We start from the raw sequence: 25,564 nt of genomic DNA, 5'->3' as shown, positions 1-25,564 counted from the left end.
ATGACAAGGAAAAATTAAAGGAGTTCATCATCATCAAGCCCTTATTATATGAAATGTTAAAGGGACTTATCCGAGAAAAAGAAGAAGATGAAAACTATCAACAGTAAAATGACAACAAACTCACAACCATCAACAACTGAACTTAAGACAAAAATAAAAACAAAGTAAGCAAACAACTAGAACAAGAACGGAATCACAGAAATGGAGAGCTCATGGACGGTTATGAGCTGGGTGGGAGAAGTGGGGAAAAGGTACAGGGAATAAGAAGCATAAATGGTAGGTACAAAATAGAAAGGGGGAGGTTAAGAATAGTGTAGGAAATACAGAAACCAAAGAACTTGTAGGTGTGACCCATGGACTAAGTCGAGGAGGAATGCTGGTAGGACGGAGGGTGCAGGGCAGAGGAGAATAAGGGGAGAAAAATAGATGGGACAACAGAAATAGCATAATCAATAAAATATACTATAAAAATAAATTCCAATGAGCAAATAACTGAAGAGGAAAAATATCAGATGGCTACAAATGCAATAAGTTTTTAATTACATGCATGATACTCTATTTGAATTTTCTGCAGTTATTTTTCTAACCACACAGAATTTGAGCTTGTTTTTATGTTTTTGGTTTTTTAATGCATTTTTAATCTCTATTCTACCGATTTGGCATTAAGTATTTCCTACAGAGAATGATTAAATTAGCTTTGAAATGTGTGTTGTTGTTTTTTTTTTTAACATAACATAGTCTCTTTAACCTCAATTCTTAATTAAGAATGTTCTGTATCATCTGAATTTTTACAGAGAATTTCTCCTGTACAAGACACTGTGCTGAGAACTCTGGGATAATCAAAAATAAGGACACATTCCCCACCATTCCAAAGCTTACATTGTAGTAGCTGAGATGATATGGAAGTTATAAATCAATAATGATAGTAATAATAGTCACAGCTACTAATTATTGAGCCCTTACTATGTGTTCAAGTGCTTTATATTTCTCATCTCATAAAAATAGACATTTTAAACCCATTTTTTTTTTGGACAAAGCGGGTGAGACTAGGAGAACCTCATTATTCTGTTGCCAAATATTTGATTTTGATGAGCCTGGTGGTTATGCTGGATACAAAGAATACTATTAAATGAATATATGATTATCTGAATGTAATTACTGATTTTAAGAATTTACAGTCCAAGAACAAGTAACTAAATATATTTGTCTCTATAAAGCTAGGATGATGATTCCCCAACCTGAGCCTCAAAAGTCACTTTCCCAGTGAAGCCTTCCTTAACCCCCAGAAAAGGTCAGATTCACCTATTACATGATTTCATGGTGCCATATCCCTTCACTTCACAGCACTCATCTCAGGTTATAATCATACCTTTATTTGGTTCATTATTGGTCAAACTGTAACCTGCGTAAGAGCAGGAATTATATTGGGTTTCTTTCACCATTGTAGCCAATGCCTAGGAAAGCGTCCAGCACATCGTAGGCATTCAAGAAGTACTTTTTTGTCTACATAAAAGAAACAATATCAACAGATGTCATATACTGAATGTATACATGTTTTAGGCACTGTGCTAAGAACTTTATATAGATCATTCCATTTAACCCTCGTGAAATCCTATGAGGTAAGGAATACTGTGTTATTTTATAGAGGAGGATGCTGAGGATCATATAAATTAAATAACCTACCCAAAGTATTACTCCTAGGGAGTAGCAGAAGCTGAATGACTCCAGAGTCAAATATCTTTACTCCTATGCTGCAGTGCCTTAAGATAGAAAAAATAAAATATATATAAATAAATGTATTTACATATACACCTATACGTGTGTGTGTGTGTGTGTGTGTGTGTAACTTCATACACATACATAGGTATTCATGTATAACCAGGGTTAATCACTTGGTTCCTTCACTAGTCAGTTCCTTCTGTGATTCCTACAGCCCATTATCCATGCCTGTCTTAAGGCACTTATGTCAGTGAGGATACTTTCAACTCAAGTACCGGCAAACACAACTCAGAATATATTATGTTATAAAGGGATTTTATTATTTCACTGACTGACAAGAAGTCTGGAAGGTAGTTAGATTACTTGATGGTCAAGTCAAAAATTCTACCATTTCATCCATGACTTGGGTTTCTTCCATCTTTCTTCTCTGTCCTGCTGTGTGTCCTCCACCTGCTAAAACTCCCCTCAGTCACAATATGGCTGCCGTAGTTCCAGGCATCACATTTCACCATTCACACATCAATGTCCTTGGAAGAAAGAATGGATTCTCTCCTACTTGTGTCTCTTCTAAAGAGCTGAATAAAGTCAGTTATATTAAGGGAAATTAAACAATGGAACAAAATCTTTGCCAGCAAGGAAAAAAGAGAACACAGGTATTGAGTAGGCAAGCAGAGTGTCTATCACTGCATTTGCCACATTTTAACTTATGTTATCATTACTTCTTTACCTATTTTACTTTTGTTGCTAGATTATAAACTCCTTAACAGCAAGTCTTGTATATTAAACATTTTTGTTATCCCTTTGCTTCTAATTTAATGTTTTATGTATAATATAGTGTATTATTTTAATATTATTAAATATTTTACATAGTATAAATATATAATATATTTGTATTTTAATATGTATGTGTTTGCAGATATACATAGACATGGAAATAATGCATAAGCAGTATAATTTTTATATTTTATAAGAAATAAATGTTCAATATATATAAACTAAATCAATGAATTTTGGGAGTGGTTCTTGGAAGGAAGGTAGTGTATATAGTGTGGAGAGTTTTGAATGGCAGCCAAGAGGTTTTAAGAATGTATTTGGGCCCTGGCCAGGTAGCTCAGTTGGATAGAGCATTGTCCCAATATGCTGAGGTTGCAGGTTCGATCCCTGGTCAGAGCACATGCAAGAGTCAATAAATAAGTGGAACAACAAATCGATGCTTCTCTCTCTCTCTCAAATCAATAATAAACAAAGAATGTGTTTGAAGGTTTTTGAACAGATTAGGATGCTATAGGTTTCTACTGGTTGCTTCAGAGGGGCTCATGAACCCCCTGAAATTTGCACAAATATTTGTGTATTTGGACATACTTCAGGGGAGAGGGTCCAGAATTTTCATGAACTTCTCACAGATTTCTATGAGTCAAACATAACAATATCAGTATGATAAATGAGACTGGAGAGAAAGCATGGATGCCAGTAGAACTGGAAGAAATCTTGGAAATCATGTGCACACACCTCTTCTGACTGGAACTCAGGAAAGTCAGGTTTCCATTTTAGGAACAAGGATGGATTTAAAATACTCATCAGTGAGTGAGTCTGCTTCACCGTGTGTAATCTAATGTTCACATTCAGGAGCTTGCAGTGGTGAAATGGGTGAGTAATAATACCCTCAGCAAAGGAATAGACTTTCCTGTAATACTAGTTTTCCAATGCCAGGTCCTACTTATCCACCCACATTTCTGGGAGGGAGCTCAAATTTCCATTTTATTGCCTGCCTCCCTCTTATTACGTTTTGTTCCTCCTCCTTTTCTCCAAAAGAAGCAATCACCAGTTACCCACCTGTGGGTGGGGACTTGGGTTAATATTTTTCAAAGAAATTATCACAACTTCCTCTTGCCTACCAGCTAAGGGAAACACCTATTTTTGTCCAATATCCAGAGAACAAGAGTTTCCAGTAAGCACTTTTTTTGTAAGTCATAATTCTGTCACTAAAAGGAAATCTGCATCCTGTCTAAACCTCAGACAAGAAATAAGTGAAAACATAAATGGATAGACAGATTCCACATCTTATACCAGCTCAACTAAGACACTAAAAGAATGTCCCTTTTCAGGGGCCCTGGGATCCACGGGGTTTTGCAGTGCCTTTGAACATAAGAAAAAAAATATCCTGGCGCTCTTCAGAACCCTGAGAACTCAGTGTGAACCCATAACTGAAGGGGCTCCCAAACATGAGACTATGCCCCCATTTTCCCTCTTGTCTGTAAAAGGAGATTATGAATCTAGGCAGAGCTCTAAGAAAAATTGCAAAGCAGGTGGAATTTCCTTTGGCCTCTACTTTTCCTCCTTTCTGCCTGTGATCTTTCCCTTGAGCTCCTTTTCCCTCTCTCACCTTCGTTTCAGGAAATTCAATTATCTACAGTTGCCCAGAGCTTCTATTCCCTGTCCACTCACCTATTTGGGTCATCAATGTATTCATTCAATTGACATCTATTTAGAACTTATTAAGTGTCAGGCACTATGCTGACCGGCTGGGGTTCCAAGGTGGTTGTGACAGTTTCCTGCCCTTGAGCAGACATAATTTGGCTGGCTGGAGAGTTTGGGTTTCATTGTACAGATGACTGCTTCTTAACCTAAAATGACCTATGAGCCCTTAAAATATAGAAATTCTGTTCCAAACGGTGGAGGTAGGGATGGGGACGGTAGGCAATAGTCAATATATTTTTAAAGCTTCACAGATGATTTTGCCACCAGGCCAGATAATGAGGAGATGGAAGTCACTGAAGAATTCTGGTCACAGGAATTCTGAACATTTGCTCAGATTTCTTCTAGGAGGAAAACATGGTGCTGTTCTCCCAATCCCTGTTGATCTTCCCGCTGTCCTCCACCAAAACTCCCTTCTAAATTCTTCAAATTTCACTTCCGCGTGATTTCTAAGTAACATTACTCTTGCCCAGCTAATAAAATTGCATCTTTCCCCCAGAGGAAATACATGTGTTTAATTGAGTTGATTTTTCTCCCCCAGAATAGTTGCTGTTTTTGTCACAAACCTATTGCACTTATTCCTCCATTAGCATTTAGTACTATAGTTCAATAACTCTCAAATATTAGTGGGCTTAAAACGTACTTGGGGATGCTCACAGCAATGCTTTCTTGATTCCACAACCCGGATTACTGATTTATTGGTATGCTTAGCTATTTGCATTTTTCTACTTTTTTCATCGTGAAGATTTTTAAAAGCACAAAAAGCTTGTAAAATAGTACCATGAATACTTCTATAGTTGTCACCTTAATTCAACAATTGTTGACATTTTGCCATATTTTCTTCATTTCTCAGTTTTATGAATGTGTGTATGTGTACCCACTACATATTTTTGTATTGTTGAACCATTTGAAAGTAAATTATGGATATGATGAGCCTTCTCCCTTAATACTTCAACATGCATCTCCTAAGAATGAGGATACTCTTCTACATAGTAAGGATAATGATATCACTATTACTGCTATGAAAATTAGCAATATTTCTAAAATATCATCTAGTCATTTGCATTTTAACAGGTATCTTCTCAATCTAGTTCTTTCTCTTAAGTTCAGGGGTGGAAGTTTCAGACATTAGGATGGACTAATGAATAGGATCTTTCAGGAGCAAGCAAGACTCATGGGACAACACAAATAAGTCTTCAGTTAGCTAAGCGTAGAATTTACAAATCAGGGCAGGCAGATCTTGCAGGATGTCCATTCCACAGAGTCTAAGGAAGACAGACTGGTCATGCAGCTCCTAGGATCTACTCCTACACACAGGTTTTAACTATAGGAAAGGTGAAATGTACTTTCTGCCCCAGGAAACTTCAAAGAAAATCCTTCTGTCTTCACTTTTACAGCAGAAAGTTGATTGGTGAGTCAACATTCTACAGAGTTAACTACAGACTTGGTTTAAAGGATATGATGTGGTGCTTTGGTTGAAATAATCAGTTGAATGCTTCCCTGCTGTGATTAAAGAGTTAAAATGGAGGCCTGGCGTCACGCTTCTGGGGAGCTGTAAGAAATGGGGATCATGGGAGTTGTAGTGTGACATTTCTGCCCACTCTTTAATATCGTCTCCATAAAACAGCATCAGCTGCTGCTGCACATGGTGTAATTTTAACATGCTCTTTTAATATTTACAGTGTGCCCATAAAAGACTTCATGATGATGTTTGGTAATTCCTGTGGCATTTGGTGCACGACAGCATAACCATGATCAAATTGCTTCCAAAAAGAGTCTCTCAGAATACTAATTTTCACAAATCTGGGCGTGGGGATGATTCCTGGGTGTAGGACTTTCGAAACCTAATAGAGACCCTATTTTATTGTCTGAATAGTTCAGTAAGGTCATATGTCCCCATTCTTTCCACAAGGCAAAAGTTGACTAGGAAAAGGGAGTGAATAAGGAGATCACTCAATAAAACAGGTATGAGCTTGGGAGTGATTTTTAGTTTTTGTAATGCAGTTCCAGTGACAGTTACTCTTTGACTGAGAGAGCAAAGGACAAAGATATTAACTGAAATTGTGTGTGTGTGTGTGTGTGTGTGTGTGTGTGTGTTATATGCATGTCTGTGAGTTTGGCTGCTATCCAAAGCAGCCACAGGTATTTATTAAACCCCAAATGTGGTCAGTGCATTCTAAGTGGTTGGTCAGCTTTTCACTATTGCTTCCACTGAATTCCTCAAATATGTGTTTTCTTGCCCCATGCCGTTCTGTATCATGATACTCTGAGCCTACATTGCCCATGGAATTTTCTCAGATAACTCTTTATTGTTGCACCCATGTGAACCAACCACATTTTTACCAGCTAAGGCTAAGGCTTCCTGCTGTGGCACTTCAGAGTGTCAAAAAAGAAAATGTCCAGTGACCTAGATTTTTCATCTATTAGACATAGATACCATGAGCCCAAAACAGGTCTGTTGAATCAGTATATTTGGAAACCTACAAAAGGTAATTCTCCAAAGTGTTTTAGAGCCATATGTTATAGCAGAAAATACTGTTTTTTATTATCTTTGACACCTGGCTTTTCCTTGAAGGGCTCAGATTATTTTATTCCCCAGTCAACATTATCTCCGTGGAGCCGTGTGAGCTTTTTCAGCTTCTTTATCTCCTTTCCTGGTGCTGAACACTCCCCTCTTTCCTCTTCCTTTCTGAGAGCTGAGCACCTCCTGTTATTTTTGTCTACATGGAGATGGAAGCCATTGAATTTTAAATCTCAGCTTCCCTCCTCACCCTTTCAAAATCTCCTACTTAGTCACCTGGCTCTTTTATTGCTTGTTTCTTCTCTCCCCTCCCCTCCCCTCCCCTTCCCTCCCCTTCCCCCTCCCTTTCCCCTCCCCTTCCCCCTCCCTTTCCCCTCCCCTTCCCCCTCCCCTTCCCCCTCCCCTTCCCCCTCCCCTTCCTCCTCCCCTTCCCCTCCCCTTCCCCCTCCCCTTCCCCTTCCCTTCCCTTTTCTCTTTCTTTCTTTCTCTCTTTCTTTCTCTTTCTTTCTTTCTTTCTTTCTTTCTTTCTTTCTTTCTTTCTTTCTTTCTTTCTTTCTTTCTTTCTTTCTTTCTTTCTTTCTTTCTTTCTTTCTTTCTTTCTTTCTTTCTTTCTTTCTTTCTTTCTTTCTTTCTTTCTTTCTTTCTTTCTTTCTTTTCTTTCTTTCCTTTCCTTTCCTTCCATCCTTTCTTCCTTCCTTTTTTATTGTTGTTTAATTAGAGTTGTTCCAATTTTTCCCCTGTTGCTCTCCCCTGTCCCACTCCCACCCTGCTCCCTCAGTCAATTCCCACCCTGTTGTCCATTACCATGCGTCCTTTATACATGTTCCTTGACTAGATTCTCCCCCCTCTTTCCCCTGTTTCCTCTCTCCCTCTCCTCTGATCACTATCAGTTTGTCTGTTATTTCCATTTTTCTGGTTCTATCTTGCTAGTTTGTTTGTTTTGTTCATTAGGTTCCACTTACAGGTGAGATCATACAGTATTTGTCTTTCATGATTGGCTTATTTCACTTAGCACAATACTCTCCAGTTCTATCTATACTGTCTTCGGGAGTAGGAACTCCTTCTTTTCTTCTGCTGTGTAGTATTCCATTGTGTATATGTACCACAGTTTTTGATCCACAGGACTGATGGGCACTCAGGCTGTATCCAGTACTTGGCTACTGTAAATAATGCTGCTATGAACATTGGGGTACATAGGTTCTTTTGAATGGGTGTTTCAGGATTCTTAGTGTATAATCTCAGCAGTGGGATTGCTGGATCAAAAGGCAGTTCCATCTTTAGTTTTTTGAGGAAATTCCATATCGTTTTCCAAAGTGGCTACACCAGTCTGCATTCCAGCCAACAGTGTACTAGGGTTCCTTTTACCCAACATTCTTGCCAGCACTTGTTAGTTGACTTGTTAATGATGGCTATTCTGACCTGTGTGAATGGGTATTTCATTGTGGCTTTAACTTGAATTTCTCTGATGGTTAAGGATGTTGAGCATTGTTTCATATGTCTATGTGCCCTCTGTATGTCCTCCTTGGAGAAGTGTCTGTTCAGATCCTTTACCCATTTTTTAATTGGATTGCTTGTCTTCCTGGTGTTGAGTTGTATGAATTCTTTATATATTTTGGAGATCAAACCCTTGTCTGAGATATTATTAGCAAATATGGTTTCCTACACAGTCGGTTCCTTTTTCATTTTGCTGATTTTTTTTTTAGCTGTGCAGAAGCCTTTTAATTTAATGCAGTCCTGTTTGTTTATTCTTTCCTTTGCATCCCTTGCCCTAGGAGAGATATTGACAAAGATATTGCTGCATGGGATATCTGACAAGTTCCTGCTTATGTTTTCCTCTAGGACTTTTATGGTGTCATGACTTATATTTAAGTCTTTTCTATATCTTGAGTTTATTTTGATGTCTTTCTTTCCTCTTCTTTATAGCAAAGATAACCTTCCTATTTGGACTCTTGAATCTACTAGTACTTTGCTCCTTACCTTAAGGTCCCAATTTTAATTTGTCTTCCCTTTCTCTGTTTTTATGGTCTTGTCTTGGCAAAAACCCAGGTATCCCACATTTCTTTTTGCTATTTTCATTACAATAAAATATTTCAATGAAAATCTCACTCATCAAAACAGTTTGCAAACATGAAAATTGTCCAATTTTTAATGCATTATTTACAGTGTACCAGGGCAGGACTTGTCCTGGTTTTAGGCCCATTTTACTTTTTTCTTGGAACTCTGTTAATTCCACTTACTTAAAATTGTTTTCTAAAATTGCTACTCACAAAAATAGTTTTTTAAAGTCCAGATACATATTTATTTTAAAAATTAAAGATCTTTTTATTGCTAAAAATCTTATGTACTTTTCACAAATGGATTGTTAGCCATTCAGGAATACAAATGTGAGTCCTGACAATTGTACTGATCTGCTCATGGGCAGTTTCTACAAGACATTTTGATATTATAACTGGAAATTTCTGTTTCATGGAAGAATTTTACTTCACATTTAGTAATACGTTTTAAATGTAAATATCATCACAGTATTTAAGTGGTGAGAAACCATTATGATAAATTTATACATGTATGATTTTTGAACTTTAATAGGTCAGTGAGTTCTGAATAGAACATAAAAGAATTATACTTTTCTCTCAAAGGGTCAAATATTGCTCTTTAAGTTATATGTCTTTGGTTATATAGTTTTTTTTGAAAGATATTTATGCCATAAAGTTGCTACAAAAATAGTTTTTAAAAACACTCTCTTATAATTTGATCCAAATTTCTCCAAAAGATGAGGGAGTAGGGTGACCTCCCCAAAGCATCACTTCCTCCCATTTTGGAAGAGTGAAGCTGCCGAGTCTCATGGCTGAGAATGGCAGCTACTTCACTGTGCCATTGACACAGAAAGGGAGACCTCTTTCCCGAAGAGCCTTGGCCGGGAATCCTGACTATGGGTGGCTTTCATTATCAGATGAGTTGTTAAAACTTAACAACCAGGCTACAGGTGTGTTCCCGGTAAAGAAACAAGATCCTTCTGTCAAGGAATACCAGGAACAAGCCTGTAGCCTGACAACATAAAATTTATTGCCTTGCAAACAGGGAAGCCTCTTTGAAGGCGAGCCACTAGCAAAGTAGGAGGAAAAGGCATCTTTTGTAATTTGGGGTCCCATTGAAGGATTTTGAAGATAATCTAAGGGAAGGAGAGATCAGGTTTGGATTAGCTGTTTGGGGGTGGGATTTAAGAAGAGGTAATTAACTAGGAATTGGGTGCTGTCATGAGGTGAAGGCTGAGAAATTGAGATTCCCTAGGAATACATGAAAATAGCAAGTGGTCTAGGCCATCATTGGTCAGTAATCAGCCAAAGAGAGGGACATTATGTTAATGTCTTATGTAACTACTGCATGACCTTGGCAGAAAACAGTGTTTCCTATTAACTTTGCAGCTGGCTCTATCTGTGCTCATTCTCCCAGCCCCAAATTAATGGCAGGGCTTCTTTTCTCTTTTTAATCCAAGCTGATTGTCATTCTTCCCACTCCAAACAGATTCTAACTCTTTAGGATCCTGGACTCTAAACTCACCTGATCATTTACCAGACTTCATTTTACCACTGGTACTTAACCAACTGTAAGAATCTCAGGCTCATTTTTATTTAAGTTAATAGAAATCTCTAGAGCCCTGACTGGCATGGCTCAGTTGGTTGAACGTCCTCCCACAAAGCAGAATGGTACCAGTTTGACTCCCAGTCAGGGCATGTGCCTGGATGGTGGGCCCAGTCCCCGAGCTGGGGCACTTGCGAGAGGCAACCGATCGATATTCTTTCACACATTAATGTTTCTTTCACTCTCCTCCTCTATCCCTTCCCCTCCCTCTAAAAATGAATTTTTTTAAATCTCTAGAGCAAATATCAAGCAACCTTAAAAAGCTGAGGTAAAGCCCTGTGGCTTCACTAACAGGTTCCAATTAGGATATTAATTACTTTTCCAAAGGCCCGCCACTGTGCTTTTTAATGGTGCCACTGCCCTCGCTCATAGTCTTTTCAGATTAGATTACCCTCCTCCAAAAACTTAATGGCTCCTCATTGAAAATAGCATTGTGTTTGAACCTCATCATGGTTTGTTTCTGTTTTACCTTCTCATTCCCCTCTCTACTTTTCCATATAATTTGCATTTGAACCACACTAGATGGACCTTTGTACTTTCCTGTCTCCAGGCCTTTGTTTACACTTTCCCTCATCCAGGAGGGATCCTTTGACCTTATCAGAATCCCATTATCACTTGCCTGACGTAGAACTTTTCTGCAAGAACTTTTCTGCAGAGAGCCGCTCCTGAATCACCCTGCTTCTTTGGACTCCCACAGCACTTTGTAACTCTGTTTATCATTGCTTTTGTTCTCTCTCCCAAGCACACAGTTTTGTTTTGTTTTTGAAAGAGTTATCCTTGATGTTTGAAAAAAAAGTTTATCTACTCTCTCTGTCCTAGGGCAGGTTCTTAAGCTGCCATTCATGACTTCATTGTGGTCCTCTGGAGATGTGTGAAGATGGAGCACTTTGTGAAACTTCATCTATAAATATGTATGTACAAATTTACATAATCGTGTGTGTATATACTCTGTTAAGAAGAGGGCCCACACTTTCCTCAGATGCTAAAAGAAGTGTAATCCAAAAGAGGTTAAAAACAACTATTAGAATATTAGACTATTGTGGAATGGGCACTCTGCCACTCAAACAGATGAGGGAGACGACTATAAGCAACCAAGATATCATGGATGTGCATCAAATGTGGGTGCTTAGGGCATGATACCCAGATGGGCAGGTGGAGAACACCATCCACCCAAAGCTGCCAAGGGCTATTAGCCAGTACTGATTAAACTCTGGACTGCACTTGCACTCACTTTTGGAAATTGCAGTAAAATCCAGTCCTTCCCAGTCATGGCACAAAAGCACAGGAGTTGGCTGAGTTTGTCCACATAAATGCCCTGCCTGTGCCTTTGTTGACAAGCCAAGTTGGCTGTGGTAGCCATGTACTTGTCTTTGTCTATTTTTTTCAGTTCTCAGATAAGTATTAGTTTGATTAATAATCATGCTTCCATCAGTCACAGGCACCATGAAGTAGACATTTGTAGAGGGGAAAAATAGTGCATGACATATATCTTCTCTCCTTCCTTATAGTAAATAGAAAAACTCCCCAAAAGATTACATGACACCCTTTCTCCCTAAGTATATGGGTTGCAGTACAAATAGTCATGTTTATCGTGAATGATAGAACTTGATGACTTGACCTTTAGTATAAAGAATAGATATAGATAGGTCCTTGATAATACTTCTTAACTTCCCATGCTAAAAAGGCTCATGATTTTCAGAATGTTTTTCCTGCTACTTCTCTCTTTCCATGCCTTTTGAAGAAAATTCTCTGTGGTATTGATTTGGCTGAAAAGAAACAAATTAACATATGGAAAAAAAGCATGAAAAATATGTGCACTTTCACTTGTTATGTGTGTTCATGTGCCTGCCCACTAATTCTTTTGGCATCTGTTGAGATTATTTGCCACAAAATTACTATGTACAACAAGGATATGTTAAGAGAGCAACATTTTGTAACTCAGTTACCTGACTATGGTAGGTAAAATTCAACATATTTCCTCTTCCCCTAAAGTGGCTAGTTGTTTGTATTATTTCTTTCTTTTCAAACAAACTAAGTTACAAACGTCCTACTACATAAAATGCATTATGAAAAGCCAAGATAGTTCTCTCAAAAGTAATTGTCACAGCCTTCCAACTAGCTATGCATGAATTGAGCAGTTTATTTCTTAATCTGAAAGGCAATAAAACTTGTATATAGACAAACCGATGCCAACCATTGAGTTCTTTTGGAGGTAGAGACGATATACTAGGTTAGTAATTCTACAACTTGAGTGTACATTAGAATCTCTTGGAAGCTTTGTTAAAACATAGATAGTTGGGATTCACCCCTCAGGTTTCTAATACAGTAGATCCAGGGTGGAGCTGGAGAATAAGAAACTTCTCACATGTTACCAGGTGATGTTTATGTTGGTAGGGTGGGACAACACTTTGATAACCACTGACTAGATCTCTAAGGTCCTAAAGTGTTTTTAATCAATTCAGAAACTAGGACATAACACATTGAACAATACTTAACAATACAACATAACATAAGGGCCCAAATTAAGCTACAATGTAATGTGTATTAAGTGCAGGGATGCGAATGAACTCTGGGGCTGGCAGGATTTCAGGTAACTCTCAAGTTTAGACAGAATTAAGATCATCCGAGCAGAAGATGGACGGCATTCTGGATGGGAAAATGAACCAAGTTAGTAGTTAGAGCTAAAACTGGAGAGGGAGGTAGGGACCACTTGGTGAAGGGCTTTCAATAATATCCTTTAAGGAGTTCAGATTTTTATGCAGCAGACAATATCTCTTCCATCCACACATTACCTCCTGTGGCATGCAGGCACAAAGATTTACCTCCAGATTATTGCAAACAGTTTAACCTTCCCTAAGTACTATTCAGTTGAGGTGAGGGAGGAGATAGGAGGTGTTAGTGTCACACTGGTGTTTGATAAGATATCGATTTAGACTGGGAGATTGGGTCCATTTATATTTTCCTTGGTTGCAGGATGGGAAAGATGGCAACTTCTTTGGATGTCTCCTGAAATTTCCAAGTAAAACTTGTTGGGGTGTGAGTTTAGGTTGCTGAGAATAGGAACAATCTGGCTGGCTGGGGCAACATTGGCTTTTGTCACACAGAGGGTCTGAAGCGGGCAAGACCATTAGCTAGAGTCCAGTGCTTTTCAATCGTTAAGGTGCACAGGTAGTAATGACCTGGAGACAGCGTTAAATGCTGATACTGATTCGGCAGGCCTAAGACGGCACTACTAACAAGTTCCCACAGGATGCCGAGGCTGCGGACTGCACTTTGATGTAAGATACCACAGGACATTCGGAACGAAAGAGGCCGGTTGAGCATCTTCCCTTAAAGAGGGTAAGTGCAATCCTTAAAGTAAGGCTCCTATCCTGTCTCGCGGGAGAGGGAGACGGTCAGGGTGTGGGGACAAAGAGAAGGTCGGCCCGGGCAGAGCTGGGAGGGCGGCATGGGAGGGGGTGGGCAGAGGCGCCCAGGTGCTTCAGGTACGAGTGTTCAGGTGATAAGAGGTCCGGCCGGCCTCGGGCCAGCTTAGGTCTGGGCGCGTCTCCTCCCGCCAGCGCCGCGACTTCTGGTCTTTCGGCCCTCGGCGGCTCCCATCGTGGCTGTAGGGCGCGAAGCGGGACGGCGCCGGCGGCAGCCGGTCACTCCGCGACCCGGCGGCTGCTCACCGTGCGGGTCTGGCGCTCGGGTTCCCGGAAGCGGAAAAGGAGCGCGGCACTGCCTTGGCGGCGGAGGTACTGGAGGAGGAGGAGGAGGAGGAGAGGGAGGAGGAGCCGAAGGAGTCGCTGGCGGCCGCGAGCGCGACGGCGGCGAGAAGGGAGCCAGCCGGCGCTGGTGAGTGTGTACAGGCGCGGGGACGACGCGGCCCCCCCCCCCCCCCCTTCCTTGGTCCCTGCCCGCAGCCCCTCAGCGCCCCGCCACCCTCACCTGGCCGCGCTCCCGCCCCGCGCCCTGCCCCCTCCCTGCACCTGCCTCCCACACCCACGCAGAGCCCCTTCTCGCCTCTGGGTGCCCTGCTCGCCTCTGGCCTGGCCTTCCTCAGAGCATCATCAGCCAGAGCTCCTGCGGCCCGCCAACTGCTCCTCCCATTAACTGGTGGTGAGTGGGTTTCTGCTCTCGTCGATGCGTTTTTCGTAGGGTTTCTTTCTTCTTCTTCTTTTTTTTAAATTTATTAAGCCTGTGCCCTGAGTTTCTCGCTTGTGAACTAGTGTTTATCCCTCTTGCACCTCGAATCCGAGACCTGCGCGCAGTGAAATCGGATTTATGCTACCACAGCCTTTCATTCATTTCCAGATCGCTGGTGTGAGGCCGCAGAGGAACAGCAGGAGGAGATAGTTTACTCCTTTATTGACCTCCTGCCTCCGTCCCTTAGATCCTAGAGTGGTTTTGAGAAACTGGCTTATAAATGGCAGCAGTTTGCACTTGTTACCATTCGCTATAACAGGTCGCTGAATTTAACTGGAGAGACCATTCAAAGTTGTGGTCTTTCTCAAGCTATATTTGGGTCACGTTTTATGATCCCGTGTGAGTCAGTGGACGATGTCTGTATCTCTAGGGCTGAGAGAACCTGACTAGTTATTACTTGAAAATATTGCAATATAGTAGTCTATAAAAGTACAACAGGGAAAAAAATCAAGGTCATTGTGGGTGGGTAATAAATCATAGTGTAAAGTTACAGTCTAAAGTAAAGAGGACTCAGGATAATTAAGCGTAAGTTAAAAACGGGTCATATGGGTCCTCAGTCTCGCGTGCTAATATGTGTACTTAACAAATTCACTACCTTCCTTGTGGTGGTGATGATGATGATGAAGAAAAGGTAGTATGTGCCATCCCTGGACTAAAATGCTTTTTATGTACTATATTATTAAATACTTCCAACTTTTTAGATTTGACTTATTTTAAAGATAATATCCGGGGGGGGGGGGTGCTTTATTTTGCTTAGTTATGTCTAAATGTCAAAAAGGTTTTTGAAGACAAAATGAGATGAGAAACCAACCAGAAAGAAGGCACCAAATGAGATTTGGTTTTGTGGATTTTTGTCCCATTGCTGTCACAGTCTAGCTGTGGGGTCATGGGTAGGTCAGTGACCCAAGCTGTTTTTCATCTATATAGCTACAGAGTCAGGCTGAATTCTTTGAGTAATCTTATTTGCTTTTCCATGCTTAGCTGGCATATATAATGTTTGTAAATAATTTGAGACTGTTTAACTTGTTAAAGGAGAATTTAAAACATTTACTTGAAGAAATATTAATAAAATTATATCAAAATATAAGTAAAAAATGTATCATTCCATATTTTTGGAATAGTGTTTGGCATAATATTGCACTATTCCAGAACTCCCCATTTTGGATGTAAAGCAATAGGATCATAATAGGTCCCTTCAAACTGTTGTGATTTCTGTTAAGCTTAACATGCTTTAGAAGCTGTAGTTGGAGTATGTGAAATAGACCAAAAGGTGATAATTGTGTTACATTCCCTATCTCTGGGTTGTTTTATTTAATAAAAGTAACTGGAGCATTTTAAAATGCATATGCATAACCATTAGCTTAACAGGTAGGTTATAAAACAAGATAACCTGTGAATCATAAAATTTTTACTTATTTGCCCACTGCCTCATTTCTTTAATTCATAGGGATTGATTCAGAACTTTTGACATGAGCATGGGGAAAATTGTGCCATGTATTAGTGAAGAAATGAATTGAAAAGTCTAATGTCTCCATGGAGCTTTTCTCTGGCATTGTAATTGAGTGAGAGTCAAAATCTTTCTCCTCTTAGAAGGCCACGTAGTGGTGGTGTCAGTACTACCAGGCATAATAGGGAAGCCAGAGGAAAAGCTATTTTAATTACTAGAAAGTTGTTCCATTAGCTCAGTTTTACTTTTATACTAAAGAATAAAAACTTTTTATTTAGTAAACTATTAGGGCTCAGATTCGACTTTTAAAATGCACTAAATATAAATGGCATTTTAACATTTAGTAGAATAAGCAGTGCATTAATACTGGTTAGGTTGAAAATGTTTGAACTTTTGAATCAGTAAAAAATACAGGTGAAAAACAAGCATGAAAAATCACCATTCTTATTGTCAGAATAGTGACTTTTTGGTTACTATTGAGTTAGTCTACTTTAAAAAGCCCATCTTCATAGACATGAAGTAGCTTTTTCATTGGTAAATTGAAAAAGCTACTGGTAAATTGAGTTAGTCTAGTTTAAAAAGCCCATTGGTAAATTGAGTTAGTCTAGTTTAAAAAGCCCATCTTCATAGACATGAAGTAGCACTGCTCACATTTTCACAAAATTTTCCTGGAGAACTCAACAATTGAATCAGAATTCCTTACTTCAATTATCCATTCTTCATTAGCTCCTAAAATCAGGTCATGATTTTCTCCCATGCTTCATTCCGTAACTCACCAGTTCTCTGTTTTTACCTGAAAGAGATTTAGTTGACAGGCTTTAGTTCAGTTCTGTTTTAGATTACCACTCTATTTTTGGGTTTCTGCTTGAAGAGACCTCACATCAACTTCCCTACATGCTTACAGTATGATAGTAGCTGAAAAGACGTACAATCTGTGATTTCTCATCTCTGACAAGTAGTTTTCAGACTTTAGTGTTAGAGAAGGTAGGTAACTGGGGTATGATTAAATTGTGTCACCACTTTAATAATGGGGGCCCAGAATCATTTTTTTATTCTGGACTTTGTAAGACTAGAGGCAGAACTCACCTTTGAGTTGCCCTTCCTCTCTCCTCTTGCACTTCCCTTTAAAGTTGTAATTTTTTGAGGTGTTTATCATTTGCCAGGCATTTTATTGTTTAAGCACAACAACCCAATGAATTAATATTTTTTATCAACATTTTACAGATGGTTAAGCTGAAGCTTGAAAAGAAACTGAAGAGGCTGTGTCATAATTTGAATGTGGCTCTCTTTTTGCTATCTGTGCAAAATTGATTTCCTACTCTATTGAAATAAACTGAATAGTGATGTGATAGTCAAAAAGTTAAATACCTCATTGGCTAATTATTAAGGATATTTTAGGTAGAATTATTAAACTTGACCAATTTTCAGGGTAGATAAAATCAGAAGTTAAATAGCTGTATAAGTATATATTTAAAGATACACAGTTGTAACTTTGTTCTTAGGACTTACTTTGAGGTGCAATTATAGGTTTATATTTTATATATTCAAATATATTTTAACCATTTTCTTTTGATCCTGTTGGGGAAAATGTTTTTCTTTTTTGTATGCTGTGTAAATTGTTGATTGCATTCTTTTAGACATGGCAATATTAAAAGTATTTAGTTAACATTTTATAGTTATGAAAGTTTGGGATATTCTTTGTTACCCTAAAATTTCCCAGATTTTTAAGGCTAACTTTGCTTTTATACTACATAGAGGAGATTTGGTTCCACAGTGGTTGTGATGTTGTTGAACTAGATGAACTGTTCATCTCATTTTGTATATTATTGCTGCAGTGTATCTGTAATAACTGTAAGCGTAAAGTAGAATTTCTTTCTTGTTTTTAAGCCAGTGAGTGACTGGGGTTTGACTCATGGATGGTTGACCTGTGCTATTACCTAATAATGTAACTGACAGAAACTGCTGTGCTGAAACATTGGAAAGCCACTGTAGAGTCATAGTCTTCACAGCATAATCGACCTTGGCCATGTTTCAGAATATTTTGATGTACCACATTTAATTCTGCGTGAGAATTTTTCTAGAAGAAGATGAATTCATTCCTTTCCCATTAGAGCAATGGCTCCTTTACTTGGTCATTCCATATTTTGTCTTTAAGAAACAAAGGTACAGCCAAGGAGACCACTTTAAATTAGCTTAGAAAGTTAGGGTAGAAATAAATTACGTTCGACAATCTGGACCGTAGAAAAATTGACCCTGAGAGATAATAGTTTAAAAAAAAAAATCTCTAAGGGGAATGGAAATGTAATGATAATTATTTTGATGTATTTTTTTACATCCTCAACATGTAATGTTTTTTCATTGCTATGGTAAGCAGTATATTTAACAAGCTCATAACGTGTCCATTATTTCTTGTTTTGGAGAATGGTACCACCCTTCACCTAGTTCCTAAGCCAAAACTTGGGAACCATCCTCGCATGTGCTCTTTGCTTCCAGTTCAACAATTCCTATACATTTTACTCATTAAATTCTTAATTTTCCTTTTCCAGTGTGCCTCCTATCTAAAATGTTCCATCCTCACTCCTTCCCCTCCCTATTACCCTTATAAGTTACCACTTTGGGGGTGCTCTCATGTCTCTTGTGGGAAACCACAGTAAGCCTCTCTAATTTCCTTTAGTCAGTCTTGGAGCCTTATGCATCCACCTCAGTCCAATCTTCAAAATGTTGCTCTTTTTTCCAGAATGGAAGTTTCATCATGGCATTTTATGTCCAGAATCCTTTAGCGTTTCCCACTGTGTTCTGGGTGAAATACAAACTCAGGGGCATGGTTTAACAGTGTTTTTCACTTTTAGATCATTTTCTGATTGTGAGTCAGGAAGTAATATCAATGTATTGCCTATAGTAAGGATAAATATTTCATTAAAACAGTTATATATTTCATACATGCAATATATACTTATATATTTCATATTTGTGTATACTAGTAACATTATTAAATATATTTTTTAGAGTTGATTGTGGTCAAAAGGATAGACATGCTTTATCTCATCCTTCCATATGCAATGACTCTTGTCATTTCAGCTTAATTGGATTTTTGGCCTGCTTTTATTTATAGCTTTGCTTATTTGCTCCTTGTTCAGATGTACCTCCATTCTTCATTTAGCTGATTCACAGATTTCACTCTCTCCAGAAATCTTTTCCTGATGGCAGTTTTACCATCGGAAATACATTTTGTGTTGCAATCTACTACACACATAAATTTTCACATAAGTGAAAAAAGTCCATGACACAATATCCTTCCTATATGAGATGCTTTCTTTCCCCCTTGCCCTCTATCTTACTTTGTTTTATGTGATATTGATCTTATGTGTTTACTAGTCTTTCTCCACTGAGAATAGGGCCCTTCTCTGGTATTATATCCAGCACCAAAGCACATATATAGAGTTAATAGATGTTGATTAGGTTAATGGAATATTGACTCTGTATACTATCTAGAACTCTTCCCAGTATTTACCATTTAAGCTTGAACTGTAGAAACTAACTTTTATGATTGTTTTTCTTAATGGTTTTATTATCGAAAGATAACCTTTTTCCTTACATTTTAAACTAAAACTTGCTTCTATTTTAAACTCTTCATTTTATGTTTATCAAATATGATTAGATAGTTCTAGCCTTACATTATGATAGACATTACATTGCATTTTGTCCCATCAGTGGTCTCAGAATTGATTGTCATTTTGTGATTTATAGTCTGGAAGTTTGATGAAGTCCAAATGCTAGACTCATAATGCTGATTTGTTTTTTTATGGAAACTGAGTGATTTCAAAAAAGAGAACTTTGCATGTATAATGGTAATGAAATGCACATTTTTTAGGAACGGTGTAGGATATGAAAGCACAGAACCGGGTGGAATTCAGTCATCTTATTTCTGAAGTTATAATTTCATAATTGACATTTTTATGGTTATATTATTTAGCTGCTTACAATTTTTATCTTTGTGAGAGATAATTATTTGTTAAACTGTTAATAGATTCTTATGGAAAACTGTTTTTGAAGAGAAATCTATTTGTTGGAATGCAATAAAAAAAGAATGAATCAAGATAAAACCTCTAAGTGCAAGTACCAGAAAAATTACAACACATCACAGTGAATTTGCAAGTGGTAAGTCTGTATTTAATTTTACCTGGCAAAAGTTTTTTAATTATGTGGCATAGAGTGTTAATTCCTATGTTAGATGTATTTAATAATTGTTCATTTGCAAAAAAAATTTACTTTGTTTATTTAAAATTTATAATGTTAAATTTTAACTAAACATTTTCTTAAATAAGGCTTTTTTTAATAGAGAAATATAATCTGTAAGAAATACAAGTTTCAGAAATATCCTTCTGGATTACAGATATTACATGGATTTATAGCTGATGCTTCTGCATTGCATTTTTAAAATATTAATTTTAAATTAAATTTAAAAATTAAAAATTTAATTTTAAATTAAATTTAAAAATTAAAAATTTAATTTTAAATTAAATTTAAAAATTAAAAATTTAATTTTAAATTTAAAATAAGGATAACATATAGCAATAAACAGAGACTTAAACATTTTGTTTGTAAGGTTGTAGTGCCTAATCAGACCATCTAGGCTATCTTTATTTTTCAGTTGGCTAAAAAGAATTTAGAACTACATGTTTACTAATAAACTTAGAATAGTACATTAATACGTACATAAAATGTGAAAGCCTTCTTTCTCATTGCTCTTTTCTTTCTCAGCCTAGTGCTCAGCCTAGGGATAACCACTGTTAACAGTTTTGTAGGTGTGTTCTCTTTCACACTTTTTTCCTATTTACATACAGAAACTCCAAATACTTTTCTTCTAACAGAAACAGAATCATGTCATACACATTTTTTAATAACTTGCTTTCCCCTCCAACATTTAATTATAAAAAATTTTTAACAGGAGAGTTGAAAGAATTATGAGTATGTAGTGTAACATCTAAGTACCCATCCCCTACATTTACAACTAATACTTTACTGAACCTCATCACATACTCATCCATCCCTCTGTCCTATCAGCCCACTTTATTTTATTTATTTAATTTTATTTTTTTGGATCCTGTTCAAAGTAAATTGCATACATCAGTACACTTCCTCCCTGCTTTCCCCAGTACTTTCAGCATGAATATTATTAACTAGAGTTCAATATTGGTTTACAGGGTTTTTTAAAATGTAAATTTACATACCATGAAATGTAACAATCTTAAGTGTATGTTGACAGAATTTTGACAGTTTATAACCCTTGTACCTCAAACTCATGCCAAGATAGAGATCTTTACTAGCACCACGGAAGTTCTCTTCTGCCCTTTCCTAGTTTATCTTTTTCTGCCTCCCCTTTCAGGAAACCACTGTTAAAGCCCCCACCCCCATTCCCCGGCAGATTTTGCCTATGTAACTTTTTTTCCCCTCAATACTATATGTGGGTAGCTATATGGAGATCTAGATCTACTTCTTCTTCCTATTTTTTTCTTTTAAAATTGCAGTGGCTTAGAAATAGTTTACACTATGGATATTGTAATTTATTTAATTGTTCCTCTTCTCTCCCTGTGCATGGACATTTAGATTTTGCTGTATTTTTGTGATTACGAAAGTGGTGTTTGCCCTGGCCAGCATGGCTCAACTGGTTGGAATATCATAACCAAAAGGCTGCGGGATCGATTCCCAATGAGAACATATACCTAAGTTGCGAGTTCAGTCCACCATCTGAGCATGTGCAATCCCTGGTCTGGGCTCATACAGGAGGTGACCAATCAATGCTTCTATCTTGCATCGTTTCTCTTTCTCCCTTCCTGTCTCTCCCTAAAAGCAATGAAAAAATGTCCTTGGGTGAGGGAAAACAAAGTGATGTATAGAACATCCTTGTGTATATATCTATCTGTGCACTCTAATGAGTATTTTTTAGGTATTACTAGAAATAAAACTGCTGGGTCAATAAATGATATTTTAATAGATACTGTCAAATGGCCCTCCAAATGATTGTATCAGTTTATATGCATACCAGCGTGTCCTTTTCTCTCTGTTCTCTCAACATTGGATATTATCTGTCTTTCCAAAATTTTGTCAATACAAAGGATGAAAAATAGATCTAGTTATTTCACATTTTCTTAATCACTAGCGATGGCCATTGGATTTTTTTCCTTCTGTGAATTGCCTAAGTATTTACTTTGTGTGCTTGTTATTAGTCATATGTTATTATTTTCCAGGGATGCTTTGTCTTTTAACTTTATTTTTGGTGTGTCTTGGGTTTCAGAACTTTTCCTTTTAAGTGGTCAAACTTGGCTTATGGGTCCCATTTGTGAAGGCCCGCCTCATTCCAAGATTATAAAACCACTTGCTATTTTCTTTTACTAGTTTTGCTTTTTATTTGGAATTTAGAGGAGAAAGAGAAATCATTGTGAACTGAGGTGCCAGGAAAATTTTTATATGGAGAGTGAGATTCAAATTGACCTTGAAATATGAATTGAATTTAGAGTAAGAAAAATGGTAAGAACATTTCAGAAAGGAGAAATGGGAGCTGGCACATATTTTTCATGTTCATGGAACAGTAGTAAGACCACGGGCTTAGGTGGAGAGTCAGATAAAACTGTAAGTTTAGAGATACATGTTGTACTAGCTTTCTTGTAAATTATTTTGGCTAACTTCTATCATTTTCTAAAATCTGCACTCTGATACTATAGTTTATGTCACTTTCTTTTTATAGTGACTTGAGTATTTCTCCTGAGGAAAATGTGAGGTGAAATTTAGCAGCCTGAAAGGGCAAAAAGGAAAGGTAATTTCCTACCAGAATAATTTGAACATTGTAAATATTTATGTAGTCTAGTTTATTAGAGTTGAATTATAATTTCTTTAAAAAAAAATCTTTGTGCTGTAGTAATTACATCGTTAATGAAGTTAGTCACAGCACTCAAGTATAGTTACCAGATATCAACCTTGAAAAATGTCGAAATACCAGTATGTCCACTAGTTACATCAAAGTTTGAGTTATGAGTTTGAGATTCCAAATTAATATGTTGGAATCTCTGCCTAAGGAAAGTGTTTTACAAATGCCTCCCTTAAGACGGAGTAACAGCATTGTGTTCCATTCAGATGTTGCTCAGGATGTGTAATAGTTTCTGTTCAGCCATAAGCCACGCCTGGTAGATACTAACTGAGCGGAGTGATCCTGCAGCTCAGGTTTCTGGTGGTAATCTGATTTGGAGCTCTTGGAAGACTACTGTTTTCTTCTCTGCAATCTAATTGTAAGGGTTATGTGGCACTAATTTTCACTAATCAGGTATTTTTAAAAAAAATATTCAACATCTTATTTGCTTACTGTTTTATTTTTCTATCCTTTGCTCACTTTTCCTTAATATACTTGTTCTTTTAGTTTGTTGTCTATATATGTTTATATCCAGGAAAAATAGATACATTTTAACCTTATTTTTCATTATCTAATATTTTCTGTTGTGAGGAATCTCATTTAGTGATAAGAAAAATTTATTCTCTGATAGTGGAGAATAAAAATAAAGTTCAAAATATGAATGAGTTATTGATAATTTTACAACTTGTTTTGCTGACTTGTTTGCTTTTCTGTTTCTAATATTAACAAATTTAGAAATAAGTAATGAAATTACTCTGTTCTGTATAATTATTATAATTTATAATCTGTTGTTTAGTCCTGAATGAAACTGAATCATTGAAAGAAAGTACATGAAGTTAATAATATTGAATATATTGAGAGACAGAGCCTTCTGTCATTTCTTTTAGCATTTGATGGTTGGCAAGACTATAAACTTAAACATTCTTTTTAATGTTTCTCTTTTTAGCTATGTAGATAGCTTATGATTTTTTTTTGAGGTCCTTTAGATTTTAAAATAATCCCTAGCAAGTTAAATAGCATACTTTATCCTCTGTGACTTTTCTTGCTTAAATGATACTGATAGGTATTTTAATTTTCTAATTAAAAGGTAATAAAGTTCAACTTTTACTTTTTATTTTTTAAAGACCTATATGCTATTCATATTTTAGACTTCAGAGGTAAAGACTAATTTAGACCATATCTGATTTAAGCAGTTGAGTGGTATTGCATTTGAGTTCCTGTCTTATTTTCTGCTGCTCCAACATTTGTAGGTTCTAGGGATGATAGCGTAGGGGTATTCTTTTAAAATTAAATAATCCTTAATCTTTTTTTTCTTGTTCTGGTAGACTTGTAGCTTTAAAGAACATTGTCAAGGCCTCTAATAGATGGTACCCTGAGGCTCTTCAGCTAATGATAAATTATTCTAAGAATGAAGTAGTTTGGGATATAAACTGAAAATCTGGCAGTCATCCTTAACTTTTTCTTCTGTGACGCCTAATATCAAATCAATTAATAAAAGCACTGGTTTGATTTTAACTATTTTTTTAGTTGACTCTTCTCCAAAACTAATTTTGGCTTTTGTCTTCTCTTAACACTAACTGATCTTTTCATCTTCCTCACAAGAGCTTCAGTAATTTATTTAAAGTATAAATCTTATGTTAAACCCCTGCTTCAATAGCTTTCCAATGCCTAGGAATGAAGTGCAAACATTCTAACCTGGCATCTTTATGTACTCCATGACATAGGCCCTTCTCACCATTCACTCTCCACTGAAAAATTTGTGATTTATGATGGTAATTTGTAATACCTCATACAATTTTTACTCTTGTATACCTCTTGCTTTTTCTTCTGTTTACAGTGTCCGTCACTTTGCTTGGATAACTTTTACTCATCTTTTAAGACTGAACTCAGGAAGCCTCTATAGGAAGTCTCGTCCTAGTTTAACTAGTACCAGTGTTTTGTGCCTCTGGCAACAACTTGTCCACATCTCTGGAACTTACCATATTATATTAAACCCATTTTATGACTCTTTTCCCCATAAGATTATTAGTTTCCTTAAGCAAAGACGAGGTCTTATTCATCATTGTATGTACAGTGCATACTAAGTGACTGCTATATAGTGGAGGCTCAATGAATATTTATTTGTTGAACTGAGCTCACCTCATTGCTGAAGTGCCTGGATTACAGGTTTCTAGATACTGCTCAGCTGTATCATACAATTGGGGAGCATTTTAAACATTTCGTTTGTTTATGAGCTTTATTCCATAAAGAATTATGATTCAATAGAACTGGAATAGGATCTGGAAATAGTATTCTTTCAAAGCTTCTCAATTGATTCTGGTTTGCTTACAGTTTTAGAAACATCGGCCTAGTTTATTATTGTATTATTTCATTGTATTTTATGTAAAGGTGCCCCTAGACCTTATATAATAATTTATTGTTTAAACTTATAAGTTACATCTACTGAAGTATGGATTTTTTAAAGTTACTTTTTTGGTACTATAGGTATAGAAGTATCTTAACTTTAAGTGGTTCATAGGTATAGAAGTACCTTAACTTTGAGTGGTTCAAAATTCTAATCCTGTTAGCATTTTGTTAACACTCAACTGAAAAAAGCCCCATTTAAACAGGAGTCTTCTTCAATTGATAATAATAAGATTCAGTGGACTTTATTCCATGAATTTAAATATTT

The 25,564-nt window shown here is 37.0% G+C and overlaps 1 protein-coding gene across 1 annotated transcript in view; it reads left to right on the top strand.

The window, feature by feature from the left end:
* The first annotated feature begins 14,127 nt into the window (after positions 1-14,127).
* The window catches only part of ZDHHC21 (zinc finger DHHC-type palmitoyltransferase 21), a 64,576-nt gene continuing 53,139 nt past the window's right edge, over positions 14,128-25,564 (top strand). Inside the window, exons 1-2 of the mRNA XM_054583285.1 lie at positions 14,128-14,191; positions 20,017-20,147. The gene's annotated coding sequence lies outside the window, so the exon portion shown is untranslated. The remainder of the gene's footprint in view (positions 14,192-20,016; positions 20,148-25,564) is intronic.

Source organism: Pteronotus mesoamericanus, unplaced genomic scaffold, assembly GCF_021234165.1.
Source record: "Pteronotus mesoamericanus isolate MK-2021 breed Mesoamerican mustached bat unplaced genomic scaffold, CSHL_Meso_final contig_73, whole genome shotgun sequence".
Classification (NCBI taxonomy): domain Eukaryota; kingdom Metazoa; phylum Chordata; class Mammalia; order Chiroptera; family Mormoopidae; genus Pteronotus; species Pteronotus mesoamericanus.
Note: the sequence above shows the minus strand (reverse complement) of the source record. Positions and strands in the feature narration are given on the sequence as shown.